Here is a 17,079-nt window from a genome sequence, read left to right on the forward strand (position 1 = left end):
GGTGTGCCACTACGAATGGAAGCTTGGAAAATAATTTCAGCAGGTGCCTCTGACAGCTGGGATCCACTTGGGCTTGCGGCTGAGCCTATGATGCGCAATCCGGTCCTCCCGGAACTGCCGGGTCCCACCTCCCGGCGGGAGAGGGAAAAAAAAAAAAAAGGTAAGCATGAAGACCAGAAGGCCGGGTCACAAGCTTTCCCATTATCCCGCAGCGGCTACGGTTGGTTCTCGAGGGCGAAGGGGCACCAGCAGGTTCTGGTCCATACCCGCACCCGGGAGGACAGCGACGGTCACTCCCCCAAAACCCTGCCTGTCCATTCTCCAGCGAATGGATGATGCGCCAACGCACCGACTCCCGGTAGGACCGGGAAGATTCCGCTAGCGCCACCGGCCTTCTGGAGTTCTGCCTCGCGTGCCTTGGCCAAACCCCATCCTTGCAGATTTCTCCGGAATTCCGGGGGGAAACTATATAAAAGCGGCCGCCAGATGGCTCCCCACAACCGTCGTTCATGTCAGAGGGACGGCACCGGATCGCCGGCCAGCAAAGGCGCACCGCCGCCACCCAAAGGCGCGATCTCCTCAGGGGGCGCCCCGGATCGCATCTCTCCGCCAGGGGGGTTGGGTTGGGGGCGGGCGGTGGGCGTGCAGCGCATCCAGGGGCGTCCTCCTGGGAGCTCCTAGCCCGCAAGGCGCTACCCCGGAGCCCAAGGGGGAACTTGGAACATTTCCCGGAAAGGCTAACAGGCCAGGGAGTGCTGCCTAGGTTCTCGCCGGAGCAGCTCAGGCGGTTCCCGGGCTCCCGGGAGACTTGGACAATTCTGCGGGGGCTCAGCCGGGCAAGGACTGGGAAACTGAAATGTTGAAAGTACTCCTAGAGAACATGGATGAATCATTGTTATTTATAATTAAGCCCAGAAGCCATAAAGCAAACGATCGATAAACTTGGCCTCACAAATTTTAAACAAAACAGGTCTTTGCACATAGCACAAGCAAAGTCAAATGACAACGGGGTGGGGAACATTTGTGCAAATACATGCAGAATACGATACTGATTTCAGCATTACTAATTATAACAAAACTGGGGAAAAAATACTAGCCCTTAAGAGGGACCGGTTTAGATAAATTCCAGTACATCAACACCATGAATTTGTGTTTTACTTTATTTTTATATTTACTTTTTAGAAAAGGCAGATCTATAGGTACTGACATGGGAAGATTTTGATGATGACCTGCTAAATGAAAACAGCAAATGGTAGAATTTCTCTTGAAAAAAATATGCATTTTAAAACAATACTTGGGTGGGGGCATCTGGGTAGCTCAGTTGGTTAAGCAGCTGGCTCTTGGTTTTAGCACAGGTCATGATCTCATGGGCTGTGGGACTGAGCCCTGTGTGGGGCTCTGTGCTGAGCAGGGAGTCTGCTTCAGATTCTTTCTACTTCTCCCCCGCCCCCGCCCCGCTCCTCCCTGCTCTTGTGAGCTCTTTCTCTCTCTCAAATAAATAGATAAAATCTTAAGAAAATACTTACATGGAAAGGCAAAGGAATTAGAATAGCTAAAGTGAGTTTGAAAAACAGGGATAAAATCTCCCCTAAGTTATTACATAGTTAATAAATAAATAAAGTGTGTGGTATTGGCAGAGGGATAGACATGTTGATCAATGGAACAGTAGAAAGCCAAACGAATATGTGCAACTGATTTTTGGCAAACATGCACAAGTAATTCCTGGGCTGAAAGATGGTCTCTCTGTCAAATGGAAGTAGGGCAAGCGGACATCCAGAGGCAACCTAAACTACACTAAAACCCAACCTCACACCCCATACAAACATTAACTCCAAATAGATAACACACATTTATAAAATGTAAAACATTAGAATAAAAGTCTGTGGGAAAAACTGGGGATCTAGGGTTGGCAAAGAGATTTTAGACCTGACACCAAAAGTGTGACCCATCAAGACAAATGGATAAATTAGAGCTTATTAAAAGTAAAAACCAAGGTTCTGTGAAAGACCCTTTTTAGAAGATGAAAAACAAAGTACATACTGAAGAGAAATAGTTACACATCCAATTAATCACACATCCAATGAAGGACAGGTATCTGAAGCTACAAAAACTCTCAAAATGCACTGGTGAGAAACAAAAGGTCTGATTACAAAATAGGCAAATGACATGAAGACGCATTTCACTGAAGAGGATACAGATGATAAAAAAGCACATGAAAAAAATTAAGATCACAGTGAAGTATCATGACATATTTACCAGGATGCCTTAGACAAAATGTGGGAAAACAGTCCCAGATGCTGGTGAGGATGTGGAGGAACTGGTCACTCACACATCGCTGGTAGTGGTATAAAGATGGAGGAGGCCCTCCACCTCCCCCCACTCTACAAATAAGCAAACAACAACGATAAAAACATGCAAGTACTGTATGATCCAGAATCTCAATCCCAGGCATCTATTCCAGAGGAATGAAAATGGATTCAGTGCAGTCAAGGGTTGACTCAGCAGGTCTGGCATGTTTAGAACTAGCACATTCCAAAGAAAGGTCTGACCTTACCTGGCTCCTGGGAGAAAAGCCCTAAGCCCTTGGAATGTCTTGCCCGAGAAGAGTGTCTTTGTTTAGTTGGGGCCTTGGATAGTTTAAGCCAATAATGTGATTTGTGGTGGTGGTTGTGTGTGGGGGGGACTTGGGCCATGCAGAATCATTTTGACCTCCATGGAGTCCTGTGAGAGTCCTGTGAGAGTCCTGTGAGTCTTTTTTTTTTTTTTTCCAGAAATGAACATATTTCTTTTGCCTTTGTTCTCCACATCATTACTATGTTTGGGGCTAAATGAGGTGGCACTTCTCAGTGTGGGGCCCAGGATGACTATGTTGCAGATTTTACCTTTGGTGTCCGTGGTTCTGGTTACGCCACCTTGAAGAATGAAGAGGTAGACCAGATGAAGAGTGGTGGGCAGCAAAGCAAAGTTTATTGAGAGATAGCACAAAACTCCCAAAGAGGGAGGGACCCCCCCCCCTGTGAGTCTTTCTAGGGAGTGAGGCATCCACTCCGAGGGTGGTCTGGAGGACCCCACCCCCAGGCCCAACAACACTTATGTCCACACAAAATCCTGGACATGAATGTTCTTTTTATTTTTATTTATTTACTAGAGAGAGAGAGAGTGCATGAGCAGTGGGGAAGAGCAGAGGGGGACTACCAAGGCAAGGAAGAAGGGTTTGTTAACCTTCAAAATAAAACTGTCAGTTATTTTACCAGCAAAGTGGATTTATTTGGGAATAGCAGAGAATTGCAATTCGGGGCACCCAAGCTACAGTAAAACCATGGGCAAGTCTGGAGAATGAAGGAGAGGAATGCTGTTTTATAGAGGAAACAAGAGTTGGGAAGGGCTGGAGTAAACTGGGAGTAAACTGGGAGTCTGAAGTACAGTGGCTCCTCATTGGCTGAGTTGGGACGGTCTTTTGTTGGCTGGGCTGTTGCCTGCCGGGTTAGTAGAGTAGGCCTCTTTCTTTGGGGAATATGAGGGAAGTCTAGTCCTATTGGGACCTCCAATTTGCCACAAGTGGTAGGGTGTGAGAGCTCCCCCTCTGGCCGTCCCACTCCATTTTAGTGAAGTTTTCCTTTATTAATTTTCACAGGTTGGACTCTTTTTATTATTTACTTACTTATTTATTTATAAAGACTTTATTTATTTGAGAGAAGGAGATAGAGATAGTGACAGTGGGAGAGAGTACAAGTGGGGAGAAGAGGGGGGAAGCAGGCTCCCTGCTGAGCAGGGAGCCCAAGACACTGGGGCTCCATCCCAGGACCCTGGGATCGTGACCTGAGCTGAAGGCAGATGCTGACTGAACCACCCAGGTGCCCGTGGTTGGACTTTTTTAATATGTCATATCTGTAAGGCCTCCAACTCAGAAAATGTAAGAAGTTGTTGTCTATCTAATTCTGGATGGAATGAGAAATCTAGGGGTTTTGTAAGCACAGAGTTAATAATCAATGCCTTAGGAGTAGACTAGATCACACAGAGGTTATTATTATTTTTTAAAGCATAGTTATAGAAGAATAGGGCCCAGTGTTGATCTATCATGCACTTCAAACTTAAAAACCCAGGGCCTATCCCTGCAGCAAATAGTGCTGTGGAGGAGCACTGAGAGATACAGGAATAAAGGGAGATCTGGCGTCAGGAGTCAGAACAAGAGTGTCCCCAGAAACACAGGTGAACCACCCAGCCTGCTTCTCCGCCCCTGCCCACCACAGTCTCAGGCAGGCAGCGCCATCCCAGCCCTGCTTCCTTTCCTTTCCACTCAGACCCAGAGCCAAACTGGGTGGGCGGATCCTGAATCCACAGGCCTGGACTCCCTGTCTCCTTGGCATCACCCCACATACCTGGCACCCTTAGTCATTCACTCACTGCCCCAACTGTCCAAACCAGAGGCTGGCGGCCCAGACCTACTGCATCATAGCCCTCTTTGCAAGAATTGGGCTGCTTTCCCAAGGGAAGGGCATTCCCTTCACTTGGTGGGGACAACAATCCTTTTGTACCTGGACACAATCTTCGTGTGCTCTTGCACATGAGACCAACTGAGGCCTCAGGGATGAGTGGCCTGCTCATCACTATCGCTCTCATGAAACAGCCCCAAGACACAGGCAGGAGCTTTTGGCTGGTTGGAAGTGCTATGCAGAAGGAGGGAACACAGCTAGCCACACGAACAGACACACATCCTAGGGGGCTTTGGTACTCTCGCTGGGGCAGCAACAGTGGGAGCAGAAAATGTTTCAAGAGGCAGCGGCTGCCCACTTTTGGGTCCCTGGGCTGACAGCCCCAGCTGGTTCAGACAGATTCTGGTCGTTTTACTGATGTTACTCTGGAGGGGGTGAGGGCTGGGAGCTTCCTAGTCTGTCATTTCCTGACCAGCACCCTACATTTTATTCTGTCCACTCTACTCTTTCTCCTCAATACACAGTCAAAAATAAAACAACAATAATCTGCATACATTGTATTCAATTTTCAAATTTGATCAAAGTTTAATAACAGAGGGAAACAGTTGTGAACAAGTTTGGTAAGGGAATTTTATTCACCTTTTTCAAAGTTATCAAAATGTTCAAGTAAAGTGTGTAAAAACTTTAATATGTTTAAAATTGGAGGCAGTAAATAAACAATCCCTCATGGTTCTTTCTGGCCCACCCTTTCTTTCTTCCACGTCCAGGCTGCACACCCTCCCCACAGCACCCGTGACTCACCTGATGAAGCATCTGCCTTCCCACTGGTCTAGAAACTTCTTCTCTCATTCATCTTTATCTCCTGTGTTCCCCACATGCCTAAGGCCACTGCAATCACTGACATGGTGAATTATTGCTCCACTGAACCCAAGGGCTGGATGAAAAAAAAAAAGGAAGAAAGAAGAAAATCTCTACTATTTGTTCTGTGAAGTCATAACCTTAATGGAAGCTGGAACAATTGAGCATAAATGTTTGGAAAGAGATTATTTCCACATCAGCCCCTGACCTGCCATACGGCTAATGTGGTGGTGAACATAACTGGTATTATTGACATTTCCTGGGTGAGCTTAGAATATTCAGGCTCAAAGGAGAAACCTGACCATTTGGCCAAAGGTGTATCAACTCAGGAGTAAGAGCAAGTCCTTATTCATTATTTCATTGTCAGGAACTCAGCCACCACTGCTCCTCTGTATTCTCATGCAGAGACATCTGGAAACTGAGCAGATAAAGCTGAGAAAAGAGGAAGAAGCCATGGGAGAATCCAGTCTTTTAAAACATAAAGGACCACATAGATAGATAGTATTGCTAGTCCTGAATCCACAAACATTCACCTGGAATGACCCCCTCCTAGTCCAACCCACAAGTTATGTGCAGAAGGATCTGAGACAGACAGACAGACAGACAGGGAGCCCTCTTCTCTCCCCAGGGTCAAAAGGAAGAAAGGATTGGCTACTCTTCACATAAGGAAGACATTCATATCCCCATTGTGCAGATAACAAAATGAAAATCATAGACTGTATGGACTAAAGTATGTCCTCCAGGACTTCATATGTTGAAGCCTGAGCCCCCTACATGACTATATTTGGAGATGGGGTCTTTAAGGAGGTAATTTAAGTTAAATGGGGTCATAAGGGTGGGGCCCTGATCCAATAGGACTGGTGTCCTTATAGGAAGAGGAAGAGGCACCAGGAGTGTGGGCACACAGAGGAAAGACCATGAGAGGACACAGCGAGAAGGCATCTCTGCAAGCTGAGGAGAGAGGTCTCTGGAGAAACCAAACCTGCTGACACCTTGATCTTGGACTTGTGGCCCCCACAACTGTGAGAAATAAATATTTGTTAAGCCATCCAGTCTGCTGCATTTTGTTACAGGCAGCCATAGGAAATTAATATATAGGGTTTTATACTTTAATTAGACCTGTTCTGAATTATTATTACCATTTAATTCCTAAGATTAACACCAAATCCTAGGAAACCCTCATACTTGTCACATGGGGATTCTTGTCTCAAGGACCCCACTCTGGAGTTTCTGAGTTAATAATTCCTGGTTAGGTATGCATTGCTTCTCTAACACCCACCCTAGTCCTTTGGAGCCACCCCCTCCCTGCTGTGCCCTGCCCCACCCTCTGAATGCACCTGCCTTCAGTCATCTAGGCTCATCCACATGTGGATTTCAGGCAGCAGCAGGACAGCGACCCCAGTTCTGCCCTCCATAGCCTTGGACACATGGCCAGGCTACTTTAGATCTATTTAATGGTGGGAGGAACAATCCAAGGACTCATGTCTTGCTGGAGGTTTGGTGACTCTCATCACGCAAATCAGGCACTAAAAACCCTTTGCACAGGTAAGAAGCTGGAGGACAAATATCATGAGTCTACTGCTGGGTACCACAATCCCCATGGGGCAGACAGGCTCTGCAAATAGAGTGAAGTTCAGTTTGGGAGGAAATTGAGTTCACTCTTTCAGATATCTTAGTGAAGTGGTAGATGGAGTTCTGTTCTAGCATATGAAAGCATTTGTAGACTGCAAAGTACTACCTAAATTAATGTTAATCATTAACTGGACTGCGTGGACAAATATTGTTAGAGTGTCAGGAACAGGCGTAGATGGTAACCCTTTGACCTGGGAAATGCCAAGAGGAGAAACCATTTCTGATACTGCTGAGGCCCTCTGATTGGGATTTACATATATTTGCTCATTTAATCCTCATTATAAGCCTGCTATGGATTGGTTATCCTTTTGGATTGGTTATCCTTTTAACAAGGACAAGAGCTAGGTTCAGAAAGCTTTATTGAAATGATGAAGTCATATGTCTAGAAAAATGACAGAGCTGGCATGTAAGCTTAGCTCTGCCTGTCTCTTCATCTCCAATTCCCAAACATGCTGGTCCCAAGGGGTGGATCCCAGACCTAGGTTTTCCCTGGATATGTTGCCTCTGTAGGTCAGAGCTCAGGGACCTTCTGTCTTATCTCACCCTTCACTGTTCACACGCTGACACCAGGTGCCCAACTTCTCCTACCACAGAGTACTCTCCAGGGTGCTGACCCAACTTCCTAAACCAGCCCTACCTCTCTCCTCAGTTCATAAGATCAGTCTCCCCCACCAGGACAATCCTCAGCCCTCCTGACCTTTCAGTACCCATGCTGGTCCAGCCCCAAACCCAGATGACAGGAATATCTCCCCCTCTTAGAGCTGCATCTGTCATAGCCCCAATACATTCTATAAATATATGGCATCCTTCTAGGCCTTGATGATTAAATTATTCTTCCTGCTTTATAACACTTTAGGCATTCCCCTTGTCTTTTGAATCTCAGAAATTCTCACCCATTCCTTCACTTTCAAAATGGGCTCCCCACCAACCACGAAGATGAATTAGACCATCTGAAGCAAAACTGCAGCTCACGGCCATGACCCTACAAACATTCCTGTATCCTTCCTCATTTGTTAGTCTTCTTCTGTTTAAATTGAAGGTCATATCTATCCCTGGATAAGTCCAGTTTCTCAAATGTATCCCCTTCTCTCCTGTTCTCTGGAGAACTTTTTATTTTATTTTTTTAAGATTTTATTTATTTATTTTGACAGAGAGACAGAGAGAGGGAACACAAGCAGGGGGAGTGGGAGAGGGAGAAGCAGGCTTCCTGCCAAGCAGGGAGCCCGATGTGGGACTCGATCCCAGGACCCTGGGATCATGACCTGAGCCGAAGGCAGACGCTTAACGACTGAGCCACCCAGACGCTCCCTGGAGAACTTTTTATTATTAATTAGAAGCTAATCTCCTTTACAGACCTCTTCCCAATCCAGCCCTATAAACTCCTTTAGTCTCTTCTTTCTGGAAACAGATCCTCCTCTGAACCAGTTTATCTCTAGTTCCTGCCCAGTTATTTCCTCCCCTTCAAAAGTGAACCAAAAGAGCTGCGCTCAGCAACAGTCCCTGCCTCCCCTCAGCCTCTGGAGGACTAAGGGTGAGCTCCATGAGGATACTGATCTGCATATTTACAAATCTTCATAACATCACAGTTACTTCCCATAATCAAATCAGATGAATTTTTCTCAGTCTTCCACTTGGAATCAAAGCAGAAGTGGACCACTACCTCCTTTGGGGAAGTTCATGTTTCCTAGGATTCTTTGACATCTCAAACTCCTGACTGAAAAACTCATGCAATCCAGTTTTCCATTGTTGTCTCTATAATGACGATGTCTAAAATTTCATTTCTAGATTTCATTTCTGAGGAACCATCTATACTTGCCATGTGGAAACAGGCACTTAAAATGAAATGCATCTCACACTGAAGCCAATAACTTCCTCCCCAAAATAAAAATTACTTCTCCTCTAGTCTCTAATCTTAGATTGTGGCTCTGCTATTCATTCAGGGACTCATCTTTGATAGACCTCAGGACCATACAAACACAATCAAGCATTGCCTTTATCTCTTCTCTGAGCACCATTATCATCATTCATTTCCAACCCAACACCTACACACATACCCCTGCCTGCACTCCAATGCTTCAGTTGCAGTTTCCGTGTCAGTTCTCAGGCATTCCTTCTTTAAATTACTCCCTAAATGTCTCCTCCCTGTTGTCTTGAATAGAACCTGTAGGACATTCACCTAATTTCTCACTGTATCTTTATATATTTTTTTGTTCTTTTCTTTATTTCCTGTATCCCCCACTGGTCTACCTGCAGAAAAGTCAGCTGCAGATTCAAAAGGCAAGTTTCCCTTGACTATTACATGTGAATTATAAACTCACCAATTCCATGTACACAAGAGCCTGACCTTCTCTCAGATGACCTGTCACCAAAGGCCTGTAGCCAAATTAAACCATCAACTTCAGATTAAAAATTTCTTGAACAAGTGTTGGTGAGGATGTGGAGAAAAAGGAACCCTCATGCATTCTCAGTGGGAATGCAAACTAGTGCAGCCATTGTGGAAAACAGTATGGATTTGAGGGTGTTACTCAAAAAGTTGAAAATAGAACTACCCTCTGAAACCCTCAGTTTTTATACGTGAACAATGAATCATGGAACACTATATCAAAAACTAATGAAGTACTACATGGTGACTAACATAACATAATAAAAAAATAAATAAAGTATATGATTATGAAAAAAAGAAAATAGAACTACCCTACAATCTGGTAATTGCACTACTGGGTATTTACTCAAAGAATACGGAAACACTAATTCAAAGGGATACATACACCCTTATGTTTATAACAGCATTATTTACAATAGCCAACAAATAGAATCAACCAAGTGTCCATCTACAGATGAATGGATAAAGATGATGTAGTATATATAGTCAATGTAATATTCTTTCAGTTTCTGTCTGTCCTGAAAGCTCTTTATTTCTCCTTCCATTCTGAATGACAGCCTTGCTGGGTAAAGTATTCTTGGTTGCATGTTCTTCTCATTTAGTACCCTGAATATATCATGCCAGCAAGTTTTTGTGGATAGTTCTGATGTTAGTCTGATGTTCCTCCTTCTGTAGGTAAGGAACCTCCTATCTAGCCGGAGAGCTTCCTTGGCTCTAAGATTTGCAAGCTTCACTATTATATGTTAGGGTGTTGATCTATTTTTATTGATTTTGGGAGGGGTCCTCTCTGCCTTTTGGACATGAATGCTTGTTTCCTTCCCCAGATTAGGGAAGTTCTCAGCTATGATTTGCTCAAATATACCTTCGCTCCCCCCCTCCCCTCAGGCACACCAATAATTCTTTTTTTAAAAAATTTTTTTATTGTTATGTTAATCCCCATACATTACATCATTAGTTTTAGATATAGTGTTCCATGATTCATTGTTTGTGCATAACACCCAGTGCTCCATGCAGAACGTGCCCTCCTCAATACCCATCACCAGGCTAAGCCATCCTCCCACCCCCCTCCCCTCTAGAACCCTCAGTTTGTTTTTCAGAGTCCATCGTCTCTCATGGTTCGTCTCCCCCTCCGATTTCCCCCCCTTCATTCTTCCCCTCCTGCTACATTCTTCTTCTTCTTTTTTTCTTTCTTAACATATATTGCATTATTTGTTTCAGAGGTACAGATCTGAGATTCAACAGTCTTGCACAATTCACAGCGCTTACCAGAACACATACCCTCCCCAGTGTCCATCACCCAGTCACCCCATCCCTCCCACCCCACCCCCCACTCCAGCAACCCTCAGTTTGTTTCCTGAGATTAAGAATTCCTCATATCAGTGAGGTCATATGATACATGTCTTTCTCTGTTTGACTTATTTCGCTCAGCATAATACCCTCCAGTTCCCTCCACGTCGTTGCAAATGGCAAGATCTCATTCCTTTTGATGGCTGCATAATATTCCATTGTATATATATACCACATCTTCTTTATAGGCACACCAATAATTCTGACATTGGTTCATTCAGGGCATTATTAGTTTCTTGAAGCCTTTCTTCATGGGCTGTTAGTTGTTTTTCTCTCTTTTCCTCAACTTCCTTCTTTTCCATCAGCCTGTCTTCTAGATCACTTACTCTCTTCTGCCTCAATCACTCTAGCTGTTAGAACAATCACCCTAGCAGCCTCTAAGTTGTAGCATTTTTAAGTTTGGCCTGATTAGATCTCATTTTGCCCTTAGAGATTCTGTACTGTCTTTTATGCTTCTTTGAAGCCTAGCTATTAAGTTTATAATTGCTATCCTGAATTCCATCTCTGAAGTCTTATTTATATCCATGTAGATTAGATCTCTGGCAAAGGACCAAAGGTTCTTTCTTTTTTTGTGAATTCCTCCTTCTAATCATTTTGCCCAGGGAAGAATGGGTGAATGGGTGAGTAGAGTCCAAAATATCTACCTCGACCCAAGCAAAATTCACCCTAGACAAATCCGAAGTGATCAGAAACCAAAACAGAAAAGCAAACAAAACCAAAGCAAAACAGAAAAAAAAAAAAAAAAAGAGAAAAGAAAAAAGTGGGCGGGGGGTGGTCAGAGAGACTAATCTCACAGGGTGGATAAAGCAGGGTGACGCCCTTGTTCCTGAGTATTTTGGTCTGTGTGTGAGAAGACCTAAATTTCAAAGTTGCAAAGAAGGCAAAATATATATATATACAAAAATATAATTGAATAGAGCGAAAGAGACCAAAAATGAAGCATATACCTATAAATTGTAGATGTAAAAAATAAAAGTTAAGAAGTGACTTAAAAACCTTTGGCAGAGGGGTACCTGGGTGGCTCAGTCGTTAAGCATCTGCCTTTGGCTCAGGTCATGATCCCAGGGTCCTGGGATCGAGCCCCGCATCGGGCTCTCTGCTCCGCAGGAAGCCTGCTTCTCTCTCTCCCACTCCCCCTGCTTGTGTTCCCTCTCTCGCTGTGTCTCTCTCTGTCAAATAAATAAATAAATAAAATCTTAAAAAAAAAAAGAAAAAGAAAAACCTTTGGCAAAATAAGAAACTAGTTGAAACAGGAAAAAAGAAAAAAAAAATGAAATGGGAAATTTTAGAATGAAAGATAAATGAATCATGAGAAAAAACCTCTAGCTCAATATACTATTTTCCCCTGGTGCTGGAGTTTTACACTCTTGTGGGATCTGTAAACTAGTTGTGCACCTGTTCTCCCAGTTTGTCTTCTGGGGGAGGGTCCTGCTGTGCTGCTTCTCAGTTGTCTTTGCCTGGGGGAAGTTGCACCACTGGTCCTCTGTGTGGCTTTTGTTCCCTGGAGGCTTTCCGTTCATCTTTAGAGGATCAGAATAAAAATGGCTATGCCTGCTCTCTGGCCCCTCTAGGGCAATATCACTTTCTGGTACCCGGTTTATGGAAGACTCTCCCTACCCTCTTTGTTTATCTTCTGATATCTCCCCTCAGAGTCACGTCTCTGCACCTCCTACCTTGCAAAAAGCAGTCGGTTTTCTACTTGTAGAGTTCCAGATATATTTTCTTGCATCTCAGGCTGAATTCATGACTGTTCAGAATGGCTTGATAGATATCCAGCTAAATTCAAGGGACCAGATGAAACAATGTCCCCTACTCTTCCGCCATCTTGCCTGTTGGATCCAACTGCGCAACATTTCCAACGTGCCTATCATCCGCAAACATTCTGCCTTGTGGAACTAAGCAATGGTATCATAAAATCCCAACTGGCAAAACCCATGGTGTCTTTCCATCTGTCATGGCCAAAAGCTCTTCCCTTAATACCATTGAATCTTAGGTCCACTCTCCATGAGAGACATAAACTTTCACCATTGAAATAATTATTGGAAGGAGATTTAGGCAAGGGGCCTCTGAATCCAGCAACTTAAAGGTGATATGATGACTTATCATAAGGAAGGGCAGTTGTAAACAGGTGCTTCAAAGAAATGAGAAATTGGTGGAATAGTCTGTCCACAGCATATTCCTGGGAAACAAAGTCATCCAGCATTATGGCCTCCACCACACCTCCAAAGACTACCCCCAGCCTCTTGAGGGTTCATACCAGGTATTGTGAATCGCTAGATAGAAGGCATTGACTCATAGATTCTTGTCTATCATTTCTTTTGAAAAAGTCTGCAGCATCCAACTGGACTACCAAACCAATGGGACACCTCAAACTGACTGTAGCCCAGAAAAAGCAGCAGATGACATCTGAGTGGACTGCTTTCCCAAGACACAGGACCAAACCAATTCCATAGTACTTTCATCACACAAAAATCTAATGGAAACTCCTAAAGTTGCTGAAATCTTTGGCCTTTTGTTTCTCTGTGTAGGATTTGTAGTGATATTTGTTCTTTTACACTTAGCAGGGCTTCTTCATGGTGGTAACCAAACTCTCAAAGGTTTCTGAATGCCTACTGTTGTTCCCAGTTGTTCACTTTGCCCTTATCTCCTCTCTTATCTAGAAAGATGGTAGTATTGTTTAGCAATGACAATCCTATGCTTCACCTGGCAACCCATATGATTGCTGGATCTGTCATTGTTCTCCCACGGGAGTCGTGCAAGATACAATGACCCCACAGTCATTCCTATCTTCAATTTTACAGTTGCACCTGATTACACAGCTAGCCATACTACAGCACCATCTACCATAACTTATCCTGTCCAAATCTACATATTCAATATCCTGTCTCCAGCTGTTTCTTAACACCCCCACAAATTGAGAACTCTTACTGAATTTTAGCAAAAACACTAACAAAAATACTCTAACCCTACCACACGAAACTCCCACGCTGTCACATTCTCACATCATTCTCCCTTCCTGCCTCTCAGCCTCACCTTCCCCATGTGAGCAATGACCCACGTGAGTAAGAGGGAACCCATTTGTTCCACCTTTCTGGCACAACCTGACATTGTGAATGGCTGTAGCGTCCCACCCCATGCCACTAGGGGCTTGTCAAAGGAACCTCACTTCCCAACCTTGGACATCACCCCTCACTCACTCCTGGTCTCAACATCCTTTCCAACTGATGAAACCAAACGCCCTCAGAACATGTCTGGAATCCTCTGTGCACCGGGGCGGGGGGGGGGGGGGGGGGGGAGGGGATACATTTTCATTTGCATCTTCCATCTCCAGCCCTGGGCTTATGAATGTTTTGATAGCTGGAGAGGCCTTGGTGCTTGCTGCATGTTTTCTAGGACAGCCAATGTCTCCTTTTACTGTTTTCAAAATGGCTGCTACCCCTAAACCTCACTTACAAAATTCAAGACCCTTATGAATGATAAAAAATTACCTGGATGTGGTGCCTGGAAGACAATAGCTATGCCACAGCCAAGGCTGGGACTTTCCTGTAGGATATTCTGGAGATCAGTATAACCCACACCTTACAATCATAAGCTCAGGGCTTGGAGCAGGCACAGCCCATCTACAAGTTGTGATGCAAAATCTTACCAGAACTCTTAACAGAATAGCTCATTCCACCTTCAGAGCCAGCAGAGCCCAACATAAGTCTTTAGATTCCCTAGATCCTGAGGTCCTCAACAACAAGACTGCATTAGATTACTTACTCACAGCCAAGGAGGAGTTTGTGCCACAGCTGAAACATCTTGCTGTATGTGTATGAGCTCATTTCAACAAGCAGAAATAAAAACCACCGAGTTACTCACATTATACAAGTCCCTAAAGAGTTATTTGAGCTTTATTCCAGAGTGGTTTAATGTCAAGTTTCTGATACTTTCAGCTGGCTGCCTTCAGCACTTGGGGCTGTCTTGTGTTCAGGTTTATAAGTTATACTGTTGAATATTTTAATTTGTGCCCTAATTGCAATTTTCCAATTGCTCAGTCTTTGCATTTCTCATTGTGCTACTACTCAAAATGTCAAAATGATGGTTGCACAAAGAATAGAAACCTTTCATCAGATCTACCTAGAAATGAGACCCTGGCCCCAATTGACATCACAACCCTATTTCTTAAAACCTTCTTGTTACTCAGATACGGTCCTAAGACTCACCTAGCATTCTTGCTGAACATAACAAATATCAATGAACTAAGAAACTCACCCTTTGGGGGGACATGATGGACCCAGAGCAGGTTGCCAACCACTTCAGCAATGAAAGGGGCCTGTAGGATCGTAAAACTTCATGTTACTTTCCTGTTGGAAAGATCTTGAGAAAAAGGTGGTGGCAGGAATGTGAAAGAAGATTCTAAATGAAGTAAGCATTGCTAAGAGAGTCACTCAAACTAGAGTATAAAGGGCAGTAAGGAAGTAAGGCATATGCACACCTCCTGTTTCAGTTTTCAGAACACCATGAACTTTCACTTCTGGCAATTGTAACTGGTCAATTTTAAGTGGACACCTTCTGGAACATATTGTTCTACTTTGGACTGAAATATAGACAATGGAACAACTGTTAAGGAAATGGCCGATCTTGTATTTGACAGTCATCCTGAACACTGAGCACTCACCATAATTCTTTCAAAACAAGTTTGTATTTTCCCTTCATAAACCTGCACTCCCTGCTCAAAATTAGGAGCACACCTGATTTCTCTCCACTCTATGTCACCCAGATTACAGTTCCTAAGTCCCTAACAAATTAAAGTTTTGGTAGTTTTATAGCATCTACTTCTTGATGGACAGGAATTATGTACAAATGCAAGGCCCACTTTTGGTTATTTAGACAATGTCATCATGTGATGGCAAACGTCAGAGGAAGAATGGAAATGCCAAAATATAAGTTTACACTTCAAGTTAAAGTCAGATTCCTGAATTTGTTTAAAGTTACATGTTTTTAGAAACATTGTTCCAGAAGAAAAATCTCTAGGTATAATAGAAGGTATCTTTTTAAAAAAATTTTTATTGTTATGTTAATCACCATACATTACATCATTAGTTTTTGATGTAGTGTTCCATGATTCATTGTTTGTGCATAACACCCAGTGCTCCATGCAGAACGTGCCCTCCTCAATACCCATCACCAGGCTAACCCATCCTCCCACCCCCCTCCCCTCTAGAACCCTCAGTTTGTTTTTCAGAGTCCATCGTCTCTCATGGTTCGTCTCCCCCTCCGATTTCCCCCCCTTCATTCTTCCCCTCCTACTATTTTCTTCTTCTTTTTTTTTAAACATATATTGTATTATTTGTTTCAGAGGTACAGATCTGTGATTCAACAGTCTTGCACAATTCACAGCACTCACCATAGCACATACCCTCCCCAATGTCTATCACCCAGCCACCCCATCCCTCCCACCCCCCACCACTCCAGCAACCCTCAGTTTGTTTCCTGAGATTAAGAATTCCTCATATCAGTGAGGTCATATGATACATGTCTTTCTCTGATTGACTTATTTCGCTCAGCATAACACCCTGCAGTTCCATCCACATCGTCGCAAATGGCAAGATCTCATTCCTTTTGATAGCTGCATAATATTCCATTGTATATATATATACCACTTCTTCTTTATTCATTCATCTGTCAATGGACATCTTGGCTCTTTCCACAGTTTGGCTATTGTGGACATTGCTGCTATAAACATCGGGGTGCATGTACCCCTTCGGATCCCTACATTTGTATCTTTTGGGTAAATACCCAGTAGTGCAATTGCTGGATCATATGGTAGCTCTATTTTCAACTATTTGAGGAACCTCCATACTGTTTTCCAAAGTGGCTGCACGAGCTTGCATTCCCACCAACAGTGTAGGAGGATTCCCCTTTCTCTGCATCCCCGCCAACATCTGTCATTTCCTGACTTGTTAATTTTAGCCATTCTGACTGGTGTGAGGTGATATCTCATTGAGGTTTTGATTTGGATTTCCCTGATGCTGAGCGATGTTGAACACTTTTTCATGCATCTCTTGGCCACTTGGATGTCTTTGGAAAAATGTCTGTTCATGTCTTCTGCCCATTTCTTTTTTTAAAGATTTTTTATTTATTTATTTGAGAGAGACAGAATGAGAGAGAGCAAGCACATGAGAGGGGGGAGGGTCAGAGGGAGAAGCAGACTCCCTGCCGAGCAGGGAGCCCGATGCGGGACTCGATCCAGGGACTCCAGGATCATGACCTGAGCCGAAGGCAGTCGCTTAACCAACTGAGCCACCCAGGCGCCCTCTTCTGCCCATTTCTTGATTGGATCATTTGTTCTTTGGGTGTTGACTTTAGGAAGTTCTTTATAGATTTTTGGATACTAGCCCTTTATCTGATATGTCATTTGCAAATATCTTCTCCCATTCTGTC

The sequence above is a fragment of the Phoca vitulina genome, unplaced genomic scaffold (assembly GCF_004348235.1).
Source record: "Phoca vitulina isolate PV1807 unplaced genomic scaffold, GSC_HSeal_1.0 scaffold117, whole genome shotgun sequence".
Taxonomy (NCBI): Eukaryota; Metazoa; Chordata; class Mammalia; order Carnivora; family Phocidae; genus Phoca; species Phoca vitulina.